The sequence below is a fragment of the Choloepus didactylus genome, chromosome 3 (assembly GCF_015220235.1).
Source record: "Choloepus didactylus isolate mChoDid1 chromosome 3, mChoDid1.pri, whole genome shotgun sequence".
NCBI classification, from domain to species: Eukaryota; Metazoa; Chordata; class Mammalia; order Pilosa; family Megalonychidae; genus Choloepus; species Choloepus didactylus.
In genome coordinates, this window is record NC_051309.1 from 107,647,679 (window position 1) to 107,664,651 (window position 16,973).

At 37.3% G+C, this 16,973-nt stretch overlaps 1 long non-coding RNA gene across 1 annotated transcript in view; it reads left to right on the top strand.

Moving 5' to 3' along the window:
- The window catches only part of LOC119529685, a 65,353-nt gene that overhangs the window by 38,550 nt on the left and 9,830 nt on the right, over positions 1 to 16,973 (top strand). The window lies entirely within an intron of this gene.

Below are 16,973 nucleotides of genomic sequence, written 5' to 3' on the forward strand. Positions count from 1 at the left end.
ATCTGCAAACAATGACAGTTTTACTTCTTCTTTTCCAATTTGGATGCCTTTTATTTCTTTGTCTTGCCGGATTGCCCTGGCTAGCACTTCCAGCACAATGTTGAATAACAGTGGTGACAGCGGGCATCCTTGTCTTGTTCCTGATCTTAGAGGGAAGGCTTTCAGTCTCTCACCATTGAGTACTATGCTGGCTGTGGGTTTTTCATATATGCTCTTTATCATGTTGAGGAAGTTTCCTTCAATTCCTACCTTTTGAAGTGTTTTTATCAAAAAGGGATGTTGGATTTTGTCAAATGCTTTTTCAGCATCTATTGAGATGATCAATTGATTTTTCCCTTTCGAGTTTTTAATGTGTTGTAATACATTGATTGATTTTCTTATGTTGAACCATCCTTGCATGCCTGGAATGAACCCCACTTGGTCATGGTGTATGATTTTTTAATGTGTCTTTGGATTCGATTTGCAAGTATTTTGTTGAGGATTTTTGCATCTATATTCATTAGGGAGATTGGCCGGTAGTTTTCCTTTTTTGTAGCATCTTTGCCTGGTTTTGGTATTAGATTGATGTTAGCTTCATAAAATGAGTTAGGTAGTGTTCCATTTTTTTCAATGTTTTGAAAGAGTTTGAGTAAGATTGGTGTCAGTTCTTTCTGGAAAGTTTGGTAGAATTCCCCTGTGAAGCCATCTGGCCCTGGGCATTTATTTGTGGGAAGATTTTTGATGACTGATTGGATCTCTTTGCTTGTGATGGGTTGGTTGAGGTCTTCTATTTCTTCTCTGGTCAGTCTAGGTTGTTCATATGTTTCCAGGAAATTGTCCATTTCTTCTACATTATCCAGTTTGTTGCCATATAGTTGTTCATAATATCCTCTTATAATTTTTTTAATTTCTTCAGGATCTGCAGTTATGTCACCTTTTTCATTCATTATTTTGTTTATATGGGTCTTCTCTCGTTTTGATTTTGTCAGTCTAGCTAGGGGCTTGTCAATCTTGTTGATCTTCTCAAAGAACCAACTTTTGGTGATATTTATCCTCTCTATTGTTTTTTTGTTCTCTATGTCATTTATTTCTGCTTTAATCGTTGTCATTTCTTTTCTTCTACTTGGTTTAGGATTGGTTTGCTGTTCATTTTCTAGCTTCTTCAGTTGATCCATTAGTTCTTTGATTTTGGCTCTTTCTTCCTTTTTAATATATGCGTTTAGTGCTATAAATTTCCCCCTTAGCACTGCTTTTGCTGCATCCCATAGGTTTTGGTATGTTGTGTTCTCATTTTCGTTCGTCTCTATATATTTAGCAATTTCTCTTGCTATTTCTTCTTTAACCCACTGATTGTTTAGGAGTGTGTTGTTTAACCTCCAGGTATTTGTGAATTTTCTAAGTCTCTGATGGTTATTGACTTCTAATTGTATTCCATTGTGGTCAGAGAATGTGCTTTGAATAATTTCAATCTTTTTAAATTTATTGAGGCTTGTTTTATGTCCCAGCATATGATCTATTCTGGAGAAAGTTCCATGAGCACTAGAAAAGTATGTGTATCCTGGTGATTAGGGATGTAATGTCCTGTATATGTCTGTTAAATCTAATTCATTTATCAGATTGTTTAGGTTTTCAATTTCCTTATTGGTCTTCTGTCTGGTTGATCTATCTATAGGAGAGAGTGATGTGTTGAAGTCTCCCACAATTATTGTGGAAACATCAATTGCTTCCTTTAGTTTTGCTAGTGTTTCTCTCATGTATTTTGTGGCACCTTGATTGGGTGCATAGACATTTACGATTGTTATTTCTTCTTGCTGAATTGCCCCTTTTATTAGTATGTAGTGGCCTTCTTTGTCTCTCAAAACATCCCTGCATTTGAAGTCTATTTTATCTGAGATTAATATTGCTACACCTGCTTTCTTTTGGCTGTAGCTTGCATGAAATATTTTTTTCCATCCTTTCACTTTCAGTTTCTTTGTGTCCCTGTGTCTAAGATGAGTCTCTTGTATGCAACATATTGATGGTTCATTTTTTTTGATCCATTCTGCGAATCTATATCTTTTAATTGGGGAGTTAATCCATTTACATTCAACGTTAAAACCGTGAAGGCATTTCTTGAATCGGCCATCTTATCCTTTGGTTTATGTTTGCCATATTTTTCCCTCTCTCTATTAATATCCTTTATTGTACCCATACCAAATCTCTTTAGTACTGAACCTTTCTCCAAGTCTCTCTGTCCTGTCTTTGTTTCTCTGTGTGTAGGGCTCCCTTTAGTATCTCCAGTAGGGCAGGTCTCTTGTTAGCAAATTCTCTCAGCATTTGTTTGTCTGTGCAAAATTTAAGCTCTCCCTCAAATTTGAAGGAGAGCTTTGCTGGATAAAGTATTCTTGGCTGGAAATTCCTCTCACTCAGAATTTTAAATATATTGTGCCACTACCTTCTTGCCTCCATGGTGGCTGCTGAGTAGTCACTACTTAGTCTTATGCTGTTTCCTTTGTATGTGGTGAATTGCTTTTCTCTTGCTGCTTTCAGAACTTGCTCCTTCTCTTCTATGTTTGACAGTGTGATCAGTATATGTCTCGGAGTGGGTTTTTTTGTATTTATTCTATTTGGAGTTCGCTGAGCATTTATGATTTGTGTATTTATGTTGTTTAGAAGATTTGGGAAGTTTTCCCCAACAATTTCTTTGAATACTCTTCCTAGACCTTTACCCTTTTCTTCCCCTTCTGGGACACCAATGAGTCTTATATTTGGACGTTTCATATTATCTATCATATCCCTGAGGTCCATTTCGATTTTTTTCAATTTTTTTCCCCATTCTTTCTTTTATGCTTTCATTTTCCATTCTGTCATCTTCCAGGTCACTGATTCGTTGTTCAACTTCCTCTAGTCTTGTACTATGAGTGTCCAGAATCTTTTTAATTTGGTCAACAGTTTCTTTAATTTCCATAAGATCATCCATTTTTTTATTTAGTCTTGCAATGTCTTCTTTATGCTCTTCTAGGGTCTTCTTGATTTCCTTCATATCCCGTACTATGGTCTCATTGTTCATCTTTAGTTCTTTGAGTAGCTGCTCTAGGTGCTGTGTCTCTTCTGGTCTTTTGATTTGGGTGCTTAGGCTTGGGTTATCCATATCATCTGGTTTTTTCATATGCTTTATAATTTTCTGTTGTTTTTGGCCTCGTGGCATTTGCTGAACTTGATAGGGTTCTTTTAGGGTTTGTAGACCTATTGAAGTCCTTATCTCTAATTTATCAGATCTACAGCTTCGTGGAGTACACTTTCTCTAACTAACCAGCAGGTGGTGTCCACGAGCCACCTGTTCTCCACAAGCCAGTTCTCCCCTGCTTAGCCTTTTTGGTGAGTGGGGGAGTGAGTCTTGTGGGGCCCAATTGGTGTACCAAGCTTGCGTGTGTAGTTGGTGTTGCCTGCCCTGTATGTGGGGTGTGTTTCTGGGCAGTCGGGGAGGGGGGGTGGCCCTAACAATCAAATCTCCCTGAAGATCCTAGAGTTTTAAAGCTGCTGCAATAGTCTAATCCTTCAGTTCAGTTCTGCCACAGTTTGTCTCTGCCACTGACCCACAAGTCTTTGGTATTGGCGTATGGCTCCTGAGACTTGCAAGTGGGCCCCTCTTCCAGGCCGTGCACCCCGGGTCCTCTGTTGAGGGATGACTGTGCTATGTCACAGGTGAGTGCCGTCCCCCCAGGGCAGTTCTGGGCTGCTGGGCTGTGTAGGGAGGCTCCCAGTCTGCTCAAATGATGGCTGAATGGGGCTTTGTTAATTCACACTGCTCCACCTTCCCAGCTCTGGGACATTCAGCTGAGGTTGCAGGGAAGGCTAATGTCCACGCCCAGTTTTGTGGTGTGTGCCTGTTATTTGAAGCACTTCCGTCACACTGGGTTGTCTGGGGCAGCTCTGGGCTATGGGGCTGGCGATGGGCAGGAGTGTTTCCTGTCCACCAGGATGGTGGCTGTGAGCGGACACCCCCCTTTTCTTGGGAAGTTGTGTTGTTTAGTGAATTTTCTCAGCTACTGGATTATTGCCTTTTGTCTCAGAGCTCTCTTAGTTCTGCTCTTGACTTGACGTGCCCAAATTGCAATTCTTTGAAGCTTTCTGTATTGGGCTTCTTAGAGTAATTGTTTTAGAAAAAGAAAAAAGGATTTAAAAAAAAAAAAACGGCCCTCCTCAGAGATCTAATGGGTTATTGAAATGCTAATAGACAAAGCAACCAGGGCCATTAAGGAAAGGTCCACAGGGCAGAGAGATCAGCTTTTCTTCGGGATTTGCATATGCGCCTCAAGGCCTGAGCTCCGCCCTTCCCCTTTCTGTGTTCACCAGAACTCCAAAAATCCTCTGCTTTTATTTTGGAGTTTTTCGTGTTGTTTTTTTTCTATGCCTGTCCCCTCTCTGCTGGGCTGGCTGCTCTCAGAGTCTCTGGTGTCTGGTCTCAGTCTATCTATGGTTGGAGTTTGAATCAGTAGAATGAGTTTCCGATAAAAGCAGCCACTGCAGTTCTCCCTTCTCTTTCCCGGAGCTGACAGCCCCTCCTCCCCCGGGACTGAGCCTGGCAGGGAGGGGCGCGGGTCCCCTGGCCGCAAAAACTTACAGATTTCACTGATCTCAGCAGTTCGACATTTTCATGAGTGTTGTATGAAGTATGCCCAAAGTCAGATTGCTCTGTGGTGTCCAGTCCACGCAGTTCCTGGCTTTTTACCTACTTTCCTGGAGGAGTAACTAAAACTTACAGCTCACCAGTCTGCCATCTTGCCCCGCCCACCCCAGTAGCTTTTAGTATATTGAAATTTGGTGATGGTTTGATAATAAAAATTAAATTTGGTGATGGTCTGACAACAATAAAGTAAAACTTTACTTACAGGGTGTTAAATTCTTAAAATTAAGGTTTTCCCCAGAAAAAGACTCATGGAAACATCAATCGCTTTTCAGACTAGATATTTGCAGCTTTTGAAAGGTGGTTTTACACAAATACAAAATTTAAAAAAAAACAAAACTTTAGAACATAATGAATTGCTTTTATTTCAGTATGTATCCACATTTTAGCATTTAGTAGTCCTGAACAGAAAAATGTGAAAACACAGCAATTTGTCATGAAGTGAAGCCTGCCAATTTCAGGGATCTGCTTTGCACACTGAGTTCTTTCTGAGTCCCTGCTGATGATCATGAGAGCAGCAATGCAAAAACGAAAGTATGCACCAAATTCAAGATTCTTTTTGTTCAATTTGTCAGATTCCAAACTAGAACTAAATGGGTTGCAAGGATGACCAAATGAGAGCCTGTTTGTTTAAAACTTCTTCAATTTTAAAAAGCAAATCAATTACAAGAAAAGGAAACAATTCATTCAGAGTGATTGTGTGTGCTTAGTGTTTTCTTGTGGCCTTTCTCCAAGTTTAACTGCCAAAGACTTTGAGTGACCCTGGTGACTGTTCTTTTTACCATAGCAAAAGCTGAGCTAAAAAAATGCATTACTTCCAGGTGCCTGAAGTAAAAAGACTGTCTTGTACATTTCTCTTCCTTTCTCCATTCTATTTGTATAAAACTTTATATGAATGTATGGGGATTTTAGTTCCTTTATTTTCTCTTTTGCAAAAAATGGATCATATATCGCAGATTACTCTGTACCTTGTCGTTACACTCAGTGATACATCATAAATCCCTCTGTAAGATATAATCTGCTCTTTTAAATATCCAATGAACATTTCAAAATAAGAATGCCTGATTCTTATTCATTCGGCTCTCTGTCAATCAACCAAGTGGGTTAAAGAAGTTTTTTTTCTTTTTTTTTTACCTGCCTCTCCTAACAAGACAATAGCAAATAGGCTTGTCTTTATATCTTATTACTTCTGTGGACGTGATTCCCAAGTGTAATATTATTAGGGAAAAGGCCTTGTAGGCTTTAAAATTTTAATAAATAAATAAATACATACATAAATAAATATTTTTACTATCTGAGTTTCCCAGGTAATGAGGTAAATCCTTCCATGTCCTTGCTAGGTTTTCTTTGGACTTTTGTCTCCTTCTAAGAATATGGCACAGAGAAGTTTGAAAATATGAGCATTTCAGTTCTTCCTAATCCATCTGTGGTAGTTAGTTCTTCCTGAAGTAAAACTTTTATTAAAGCAGCTGTTTTGACCACACTGGGATGTCTACCTGCTGCCCCATCCTCTCTTAGGTTGTCTGGTGGGACTAGACCTTTCTGAAGTTACAATTATCCCAGAGATTTTATGATTCTTGAAGGAGGAGAAGTATGTTGCTTCAAATGGGCAGAGAAATGTACTTAATCAGGAGACATGCTAAAAGTCCCACAGTTATCCAGTGCTTGAGTCAGGTTTGGCAACTCGAGTCTTGGCACGTCATGCTTTATATGACTGCCCATCCTTTATATGACTAGCAGGAGGACAGTCAGACTCTTCCATCTTACCCACATCTCTTTCTCTTATAGTGGTAAGTTTTAATAAATATTGATAGTGCTTTTCAGAAACCTGTAATAATTCACATTTCCACTAGCAGTATAAGCTAGCAGGTGGATAGTGATATCTCCTTTACTTTTTTTTTTCTGTATCACTGGCCACTGCCAAAGAGGTACAACACCTTTTCATGTGCTTGTTAGCAATTTTTATTCCTCTGCTATGAGTTCCCATGAAGGCCATTTTGCTCTTGAGATGTTTGCTGTTTTCTTACCAAGATTAAGAATTCTTTGTCAAAATATGTGTTGCCAATATTTTAAAAATACTTTCATGAAATTATTAAAGTCAATCTCCCTCTCTATTTGAATTGATATATCTCATGAGAAGTAAAAGAATCATGCACCATTCACATTTTCTCCCCTATCTCTTCACCTTTTTGGTTTTGCTCCAAAATCCTATTTTGACCACTCATGTCATGTCATGGAAATAATTGATTGCAGACCTAACAATTTTTGTGCTGGAATAGCTTTATATATAATGTATATACTTAAACATTTAAACAATTTGCCTCATAGTAAAAATTGCTTTGCCAAATATAACGGTTTTGGGTAAGGTAACATATAGACTTATTTTAAGGGGTTGGCTTATGCAATTTTGGAGGGGCTGGTGAGATCAAAAGCTGTAGGGTAGGCCAAAAGGCTGGAAACTCTTGGGAAGGAGCCAATGCTGCGGTGCTGAGGCAGAATTTCCTCTTCCTCAGGGAAACCTCAGTCTTACCTGTAAGTCCTTGCAGCTGACTAAATGCATGCTAGCCATGTTATTGAAGTAATCTGCTTTCCTTAAAGACAACCGATTGCAAACATTAATCACATCTACAAAATTCTTTCACAGCAACACCTAGATTCTTGTTTGATTGCACAACTGGATACTATAGACTAGCCAGGTTGACACATAAAACTAATCATCACACCAGATATTCTTGAAAGTGTTTGAAGTGAGGCATGGTAATTGAATTCCTGTCAATCTCATGCTTTAATAAATTATAAGTGCTTGGCCTCATAGATTTCCATGTATAAACTCTCTTGTCTTGGTATGCTAAGCAGAATTCTAAGAGGACTCCCAAGCCCCATACCCTGGTGCACGTGCCTTGTGGCCCCTACAATTAGGTGTGGATGGACCCTGTGAATATGATGAGATATTCACACCCATGATAGGTTCTATTATATGGCAAATAAATGGGGACAAGAGGGTCAGTCTCAGGATTATGTTTCCTTATATAAGACCCTATATTAGGGTTGGAGGATTATTAGAAGTCAGGAGATTCAAAGTATGAGAGGCATGTGGAGTGGGCCCCATGACAGGGAACTATGGGCAGCCTCTGGGATCTGAGACTAACCCCTCCCAACAGTCAGTAAAAGATGCAGCTTAGGTTTTACAACTTCAGGGAACAGAATTCTGCCAACAATCTCATGTGCTTGAAAGAGAATCCCAAGCTCCAGAGAAGAATGCAGAGTAGTTGTCACTTTGGTTTCAGCCTTGGAAGACACTGAACTAGTTAAGCCATGCCTGGAATTTTGACCTACAGAAACTGTGAGGTAATAAATGAGTATTGTTCTTAGACGCTAATTTTGGAGAAGTTTGTTACACAGCAATAGAAAACTGAAAACCACGTTAAGAAATGTTTTATAATATTAATCACTTATACTTTTTTTTTTCCCAATATATTTTTACAAATTTAGAGTAAAATTTCTTGTGTAATCAAGGGAGATGATATTTAGGAAGTGATTAGTTTCTGTTAATAAGGAAAGTTTCAAGGAGGACAGTGAATTTTTGGAACTTCCTAGTAATGGGAGGGAGGCTACTGAGTAGTGATGAGAAAGTCACTTTGGATAAGATTTTGACTTCCAGGAGGGCATAGGAAAAACTGACAATATAATACTAGTTGTTAAAAAATTTTAAGAAATGAAAAATTTAGTTTAAGGAAGAAAATGTTATGATTCAAGGAAAAATTAGAAGCAAGTTCTAACGTAATTTAGGTAGTCCTATATACTGGGTAAATGCTACAATGATTTATTTCTACTTCTGATATTTATACACAGGAGTTTTAAGTAGAGGACTCAACCAACTATTTTTACAATTCTGGAAGTGTAATAAAGACTCTCTATGGACTCCATTATCAATTAAGACCGGAGGTTTCTCTCATAAATTACTAAGCCAAACTGACCCTCCCGTTCCCCAGTATATCTGGAAAATTGGAAAGGGAAAAGGGGGAACTGTTGGAGCCATGAGTTTTTGTCCTGGTGGGGAGTATAGTGGGTCATCACTTCTCTCTTCTTTCTTTTCAAGAATGTGGTGGACACTCCAAGACTCTCACTCTCCCATAGAGTTGCAGAGAATCACTCTTCTCCAAGCAATGCCCGCTTTATATTCAAGGTGTTGCAAATTCTCAAGTTTTGTAGGTCTGTTATATAAATTTCCCCCCTCCCAAAATGTAAGGAAGTAACTGAATAAATTAAATGTATTTATTTGTACTCTTTATGATTTATTTCTTATTTAATGTTTAATTTTGACTCTGGATAGGACAGTTTCATGAATCATTTTCTCTTGTTACCTAATTGCCCAGAACACGGACACAAAAAGATCACCTTCATTGTTTATTATTCATTTCCTTTTCTAAAATGAATTTTTATTCATGAATTTTTATTTCATGAATTTTATTCATGAAATCTCTGTGTTTCTTTTACTCCCTGCCAAATTAAAAAGAAATAGAATTGTCCCTTTGCAAAGTGATTTATGGGGAATAAAAATTTATGGCTATTTCACAGGAAATAAACTATCTTTAATGATGTATAAACAGCAACAGAACTAAATGGAAGTAAGGACCCTGGGTAGGCAATAAGGCTCACTCAAGGCCTGATTGACTTGTCTCTACACTGTGAATTATTAGCTCTATGGCTCATAATTCACATTCATTCCTCAGCTACATTGAAAACACTATTTGTCATGGACCTCCACAGCTTTCTTTAATAGTAAAAGCTTAACATACTAAATATGCTAATGCCAAGGGTCTGGGGCATGTGCAACAATTTCACTAAAACGTGACTACTTTGGGGATTCATATATTTACATTTTTAATTTATGTGGAATTAATACACAAAAAGGAGACTGGATTTTATTTGAACTTTATCTCTTCATTAAGTATTGAGGAAATTGATTCTTTATTCTTCCTGAGATTTTTGTTTTGCTGAGCCACCTCTATTTTAGCTCTAGTTTTTGCATTAATGCCTAACAGAACATTTTCTTCTTCACTCTCAGCCTGATTGACAAGTATTCTCGCTACTTCTGTTTCCTATTTTTCCTTGTAAAGTTTCAGCCTAGGTGTGATAGACCTAATGAAATTTAACTACTCCATAGTAATATGTGATTTTTTGCCAACTGCAATGTTCATTTGGCAAATATTTAGTAACATATCTTTATTCTGCCTCCTACTTTTATGTATTGTACTATGTTAGGTACTGGGGGAAATAGACATGCAAAAACAGGGTTATTGCCACGACAAGACACAAGCCCTGGAAACGTTATGTAGGGGTAACAGTTTAAGGCAATATTAGAGGTGATGTGTAAAGCAACACGTGAACACCGAGCATATAAACTGTAAACTCTGTTCAGGAGCTCAGAGAGGAGGAACCTCACCACTCCTGTGTCTTGTGATGTCATGTTCTCATTGTGAGGAAGCTGCTGTCACAAAAAATATTAAAAAATATTTTAATAGCCTACCAAGGGAGGAAAAGTGAGTGAATTTAAAACAAATGGACAACTATTCTAAATTCTTTGTCACTCATTAATGTTTAAAGATTTTGGAAAGATAAAAGCAAATGCCTCCCTATTTCCTTTTATTATTTAAGGAATTTTCTTCATTCCAGCTTTCCCTTGATATCCAGCTGCCTGAAACTTGGATTCAGAAATACTTAGCTTGCAGGCTCTTCCCTACCTCTCTCCCAACCACCCTGCAATATGTGTTATCTAGGGGATATTTATATTTTAATTTAGCATTAACTATTTTTTTTTGTTTTGAAACTGTAATTATATACCTTCAAACAATTGGATACTTCCAAAAACATTGCAAATTACTGCTTTCTTTGTGAATGTCGGACTTCAAACATCATAATAAGGTAAAATTATTTGGTGATCTTCTGCTCTGCTATCATTCATGATTAATCTAATGAGTTATTTGTTGACCAGTTGCATACATTAAAGAGCAAGCCTGCAGAAGAACACTAGACATTTTCTCTCTCCACTTAACTTTGAGTGCAAAGTAGCAAGCGACCTCTGGGTGTTCTTGATGTTTGTGATATCACTGTGCAGATAGTTTTGTGCACTTTGAGTCCCATGTGAATGAATTGAGCAAACCAAGTCCATTGGTATGACCATTAATCTCATCAAAAGAGTGTTTGGCCCCAGCTTTAGAGCTCCCATTCTATTTCCATCTCATTTTTTGTTCTACCAATTTGGTTTTTCTTCTCATGCAATGGCCTACTCCTAAATATTGTGAGGTATTTGATAGACAAATATAATGTAAGCCAGCTCAATAAAATTGTGACTTTAAAATTTCAGAGGATACTGAACAGTAGTTATTTGTGCAATAATCATTTGTTAATAAATGTCAGATGTTTTAGTATGCAATCATCAAACATAGATTTGTCCTCCCTCTACTTCAATTTCTGAGTAATTTTTTACTGATTCTCCCACATTGATTTTTTTTCTAATCTTAGAGCAGTTACGTTATTTGCAAAGTAGCAAAGGGTAATCCAGAGTTCCCTTGTGTTTGCATTACTTGTTTACATACTGTTGCTGGAGGGATTTAGTCAGTGCATCAGAGCTATTATATCAACTGTCAACATGAAATGCTTTATCTTCAAACTTTGAACATTTCCTTCCCCCTGGTTTAATATTCCAAATGTGGCTAAAAGTGCAAGCTAATGCACTTCACAGAGTTACAGAGGGTACCTAGGCCCCGCCCTCCACACCCCATGGGGGCCTTGGCCAGTCTGTGAGAAGACTGACAGTGCCCACCTGCTCTCAACTCTTCTCTACTCCCCACAATCTGTGAGGGTGATGGATTGGAGCTGGATGCATTCTTTGTAAAACCAGCGGGATTTTTTGCCTACTCTCCTGTCATGTGCATTTAGAAAACTCTCTCTTTTCTCTGAATCCCACACTATCACCACCAATATAAAAATCTCAGAGAACCCAGCAACGGTCAGTATCTCATCATTTATTTCATGGACATTCAGAAGCCTCCCTTGACCCTCAATATCTTCTTCAGAATCTTTGACAGCATAATTAAACTATTCCCCAATTCACATGGTGCTTTGCAGTTACACAACCCTTCCTCCAGCATCATCCGTGTAATCTTCATAAAGATGTAATGGGTGGCTGGAATAAGTTTTTTAAAACAAAGGTAAAACAGGTTCATAACGTTTGAGTGACTTATTGAATGTAACACGGTAAGTAGTAGATCATTGTCTCTACGTCTGGAGTCCTCACCATAATATCAAGTAGATAGTAGATATGGCAACAAATAGCACATTTGAAAATAAACATATAACTATAACTAAACTTTTCAAGACACCTTGAAGCAAAAATTGCAAATCTTCCCCTGTGAGTGGTAAAGCAATATCAAACAGGTAAAATAGGTTTTCAGTTTATTCAACCAATGCCAGGGTTATTGAATGATTTAATATAAGGTGTTTTCAGTTTATTCAACCAATGCCAGGGTTATTGAATGATTTAATATAAGGTGGTTAATGGATGAAAAGAATCTTGTAAAAATGTACATCTGTATTTGTGTATACATCTTTATGCCTGGAAGCTCATCTGTTTCTTAGTAACCCATTTTACACAGTGAGTTCACACAGATTTCATTACTATCCTTGTACTTCAAACCACACTGTTAGTTTTTTTTAATGCAATTTTATTGAGATATATTCACAAACCATACAATCCATCTAAAGTGTACAATCAGTGGTTCACAGTATCATCTCACAGTTGTGCATTCATCACCACAATCAATTTTAAAATATTTTCATTACTCCAAAAAAAAAAAAAAATGAAAACATCTCATACCCCTTTTCCCCTCCCCCCATTATTGACCCCTAGCATTGGTGTGGTACATTTGTTACTGTTGATAACAGAATGTTAAGATAGATATTACTGTTAATTATAGTCCATAGTTTGTAATACGTGCATTTCCCTCCCATGTATTCCTCTATTATTAACTCCTTGCTATGGTGTTTCACATTAGTTCTAGGCCATGAAAACCATTTTTTATATTTGTACTGTTAATCACAGTCATTGTCTACCACAACATTTGCTGGGTTAAACAGTCCCATGTTTTAATCTTTAGCTTTCCTTCTGGTGACATTCATGGCTCTAAATTTCCATTTTTGACTGTATTCACACACAAATTCAGTTAATTATACTCACAATAATGTGCTGCTATCACCTCTTTCCATTTCCAAGCATTTAAATTCAACCTAGATAAAAATTCTGCACATTTTAAGCAGCTGCTCTCCATTCTCTCACCTTATTCTATTTCCTGGTAACCAATATCCTAGATTCTAACTCTATGGATATACATATTGTAATTAGTTCATGTTAATGAGGTTGTACAATATTATCCTTTTGTGTCTGACTTATTTCACTCAACAGAATATCCTCATTTTTTTAATTAATTTTGTTTTGAAATAAATTCAAACTTACAGGAACAGTTGCAAAAACAATACAAACCCTATACACAGAACTCCAGCATACACCGACCCCCCTCTCCTGATACCCCGATCCACCAACTTCAACATCCTGCTACACTGTTTTTTTCTTTCCCTCCCTTTGTCCCTATCATCCATCATCTATTGCTCTGTCTTCTGAACGTATGAGAGCAAGTTGCACACATCCTTGAACAAACAATATAATTCACATATACATTTCCCATGGACAAGAACATTCTTTTATGCAATTCCGTTAAGCGCAGCTAAGAAGTTCAAGAAATTCAACATTGATACAAAGCTTGCATTCTATATTTCCTTTTTTTCCTTTCTTATGTCCCAACTGTGTCCCTTTGAGCCTCCTCTCCTCCATCCTCTGATCCCATCCGGATCATCCTTGGCATTTAATTGTCATTATCTATTTAGACTGCCTTTTTTTTTTCAATTGTGGAAACATATGCAGCCTAAATATTCCCATTCCAACCCCTCCCTAGAATACCATTACTGGGATTAATCACATTTAGAATGTTGCAATGCTATCACCTTCCCACCATCCATTACTAGAAATTTCCCTTCACCCCAAACAGAAACCCTACACTTATTTCTTAACTCCCCATTGCCCCTTCCCCCACTTCTCATAATCCATACTCTACTTTTCATCTCTATGGTGATAGTCTCTGATACTTTCTTTGTGTTTACCGTGGGGCTTAAATTTAACCTCTTAAATCTGTAACAATCTTGTTTTTCTTCGATACCAAATTAACTTCAATAGGACACATAAACTATGTTCCTATACTCCTCCATTCCCCCACCTTTATGTAGTTCTTGTCAAAAATTACATATTTTACATTGAGTCCAAAACCACTGATTTATCATTACAGTTTATGTATTTTAGATTCTGTAGGAAGTAAATAGTGGAGTTACAAATCAAAAATACAGTAGTATTGGTATCTATATTTAACATGCGATCTTTACTGGAAATCTTTATTTCTTCATGTGGTTTCAGTCAATTGTTTCGTGTCCCTTCCTTTCCATCTGCTCAATTCCCTTTAGCCTTTCTTATAGGACTGATGTACTGGTGATGAAGTCCCTAAGCTTTTGATTATCTGGGAATGTTTTCATCTCCCCTTCATTTTTACCCTTCAGTTGTTTGTGAATTTTAGAAGTCTCTGATGGTTATTGACTTCTATTTGTATTCCATTGTGGTCAGAGAATGTGCTTTGAATAAATTCAATTTATTTTAAATTTATTGAGGCTTGTTTTATGCCCCAGCATATGGAGAAAGATCTGTGATCACTAGAGAAGAATGTGTGTCCTGGTGATTTGGGATGTAATGTTCTATACATGTCTGTTAAATTTCTCTATCTCTCTCTCTCCTTTCTTTGTTTCTCTGTTGGTAGGGCTCTCTTTAGTATCTGAAGTAGGGCAGGTCTTTTATTAGCAAAATCTCTCAGCATTTGGTTGTCTGTGAAAAATTTAAGCTCTCCTTCAAATTTGAAGGAGAGCTTTGCTGGATAAAGTATTCTTGGTTGGAAATTTTTCTCTCTCAGAATTTTAAATATGTCATGCCACTGCCTTCTCACCTCCATGGTGGCTGCTGAGTAGTCACTAACTTAGTCTTATGTTGTTTCCTTTGTATGTGGTGAATTGCTTTTCTCTTGCTGCTTTCAGAACTTGCTCCTTCTCTTCAGTATTTGACGGTCTGATCAGAATATGTTTTGGAGTGGGTTTATTTGGATTTATTCTATTTGGAGTTTGCTGGGCATTTATGCTTTGTGTATTTATATTGTGTAGAAGGTTTGGGAAGTTTTCCCCAACAATTTCTTTGAATACTCTTTCTAGACCTTTACCCTCTTCTTCCCTTTCTGGGATACCAATGAGTCTTAAATTTGGATGTTTTATTTTATCTATTGTATCCCTGAGATCCATTTTGATTTTTTTCCCCATTCTTTCTTTTGTTCTTTTATTTTCCATTCTGTGGTCCTCAAGAACGCTTAGTCATTGTTCAGCTGCCTCTAATCTTGTATTATGAGTATCCAGAGTCTTTTTAATTTGGCCAACAGTTTCTTTTATTTCCATAAGATCTTCTATTTTTTTATTTACTCTTGCAATTTCTTCCTTATGCTCTTCTAGGGTCTTCTTTATGTCCTTTATATCCTGTGCCATGCTCTTCTTCATGTTCTTTATATCCTGTGCCATGCTCTGTTGTTTGTCCTTAATTCTTTGATTAATTGCGCCAAGTACTGTGTCTCTCTGATCTTTTGATTTGGGTGTTTGGGTTTGGGTTCGCCATTTCATCTGCTTTAAGATTTTCTGTTGTTTTTGGCCTCTTGGCATTTGCTTTACTTGATAGGGTTCTTTCCGGATATAAAAAATACTGATCTCTAATTTGTCAGCTCTACAGCTTGGTGGCATACACTTTCTCTAACTAGCCAGCAGATGGCGTCTGCAAGTCACCAATTCCCCTCAAGTCAGTTCTCCCCGACTTGTCTTTGTGGTGTGTGGGGATCTGATTCTTGTGGGGTTCAACTGCTGCACTAAGTTTGGGTGTGTTGATGGTACTGTCCGCCCTGAATGTGGGGCATGTGTCTGGGTGGTTAGGGAGGTAGGGGAGCTTTAATAATCAAACCTCCCAGGTGTTCCCAGAGGTTTAAACAGAGGCGGTACCAGTTTACATTCCCACCAGCAGTGAATAAGTGTCCCTATTTCACCATATCCTCTCCAACACTTTTAGTCTCCTGTTTGTTTAACAGCAGCCATTCCAGTAGGTGTGAAGTGATATCTCATTGTGGTTTTGATTTGCATGTCCCTAATAGCAATGAAGAGGATGTCTTTTCATGTGCTTTTTAGCCATTTGTAATTTCCCTTTGGAAAAACTGTCTATTCATGTTTTTTGCCCATTTTTTGATTGGATTGTCTTTTCATTGTAGGATTTATATATATAGGATTTCTTTATATATTCTGGATATCAAACTCTTACCAGATATGTGGTTTCCAAATATTTTCTCCCATTGGGATGGCTGCCTTTTCACCCATTTAGCAAAGTCCTTTGAGGTGCATAAGTCTTCAGTTTTGAGGAGATCCCATTTATCTTTTTTTTTTTTTCATTGCTTATTCTTTATTCTTTGGTTGTACTGTCTAAAAAACTACTACCCATTACTAGATCTTGAAGATGTTACCATACATTTTCTTCTAGGAGTTTTATGGTACTGGCTCTTATATTTAGGTCTTTGATTCATTTTTAGTTAATTTTTGTATAAAGTGTGAGATAGAGGTTCTCTTTCATTCTTTTGGGTATTGATATCCACTTCTCCTAGCACCATTTATTGAAGAGACTGTTTTGGCCCATCTGAGTGGACTTGGCATCCTTATCAAAAATCAATTGACAACAGATATAAATGTCTATTTTTGAACTCCAAATTTGATTCTAGTGATCAATATGTCTAGCTGTATGTCAGTACTCTGCTCTTTTGACCACTGTGTTTATAATATGCTTTAAAGTCAGGGAGCATGAATCCTCCCACTTAATTCTTCTTTTTCAATATGTTTTTGGCTATTTGAGTCCCTTTACCCTTCCAAATAAATTTGATAATTAGATTTTCCAATTCTGCAAAATAAGATGTGTAATTTGCAATTTTATTGAGATATAGTCACATACCATACAATCCATCCAAAGTGTACCATCAGTGGCTCCCAGTATCATCTCATAGTTGCACAATAATCACCACATTCAATTTTAAAACATTTTCATTACTCTAATACTACTACTACTAATAGTATAAAAGAAAATCCAAACTATCCTGTAACCCTT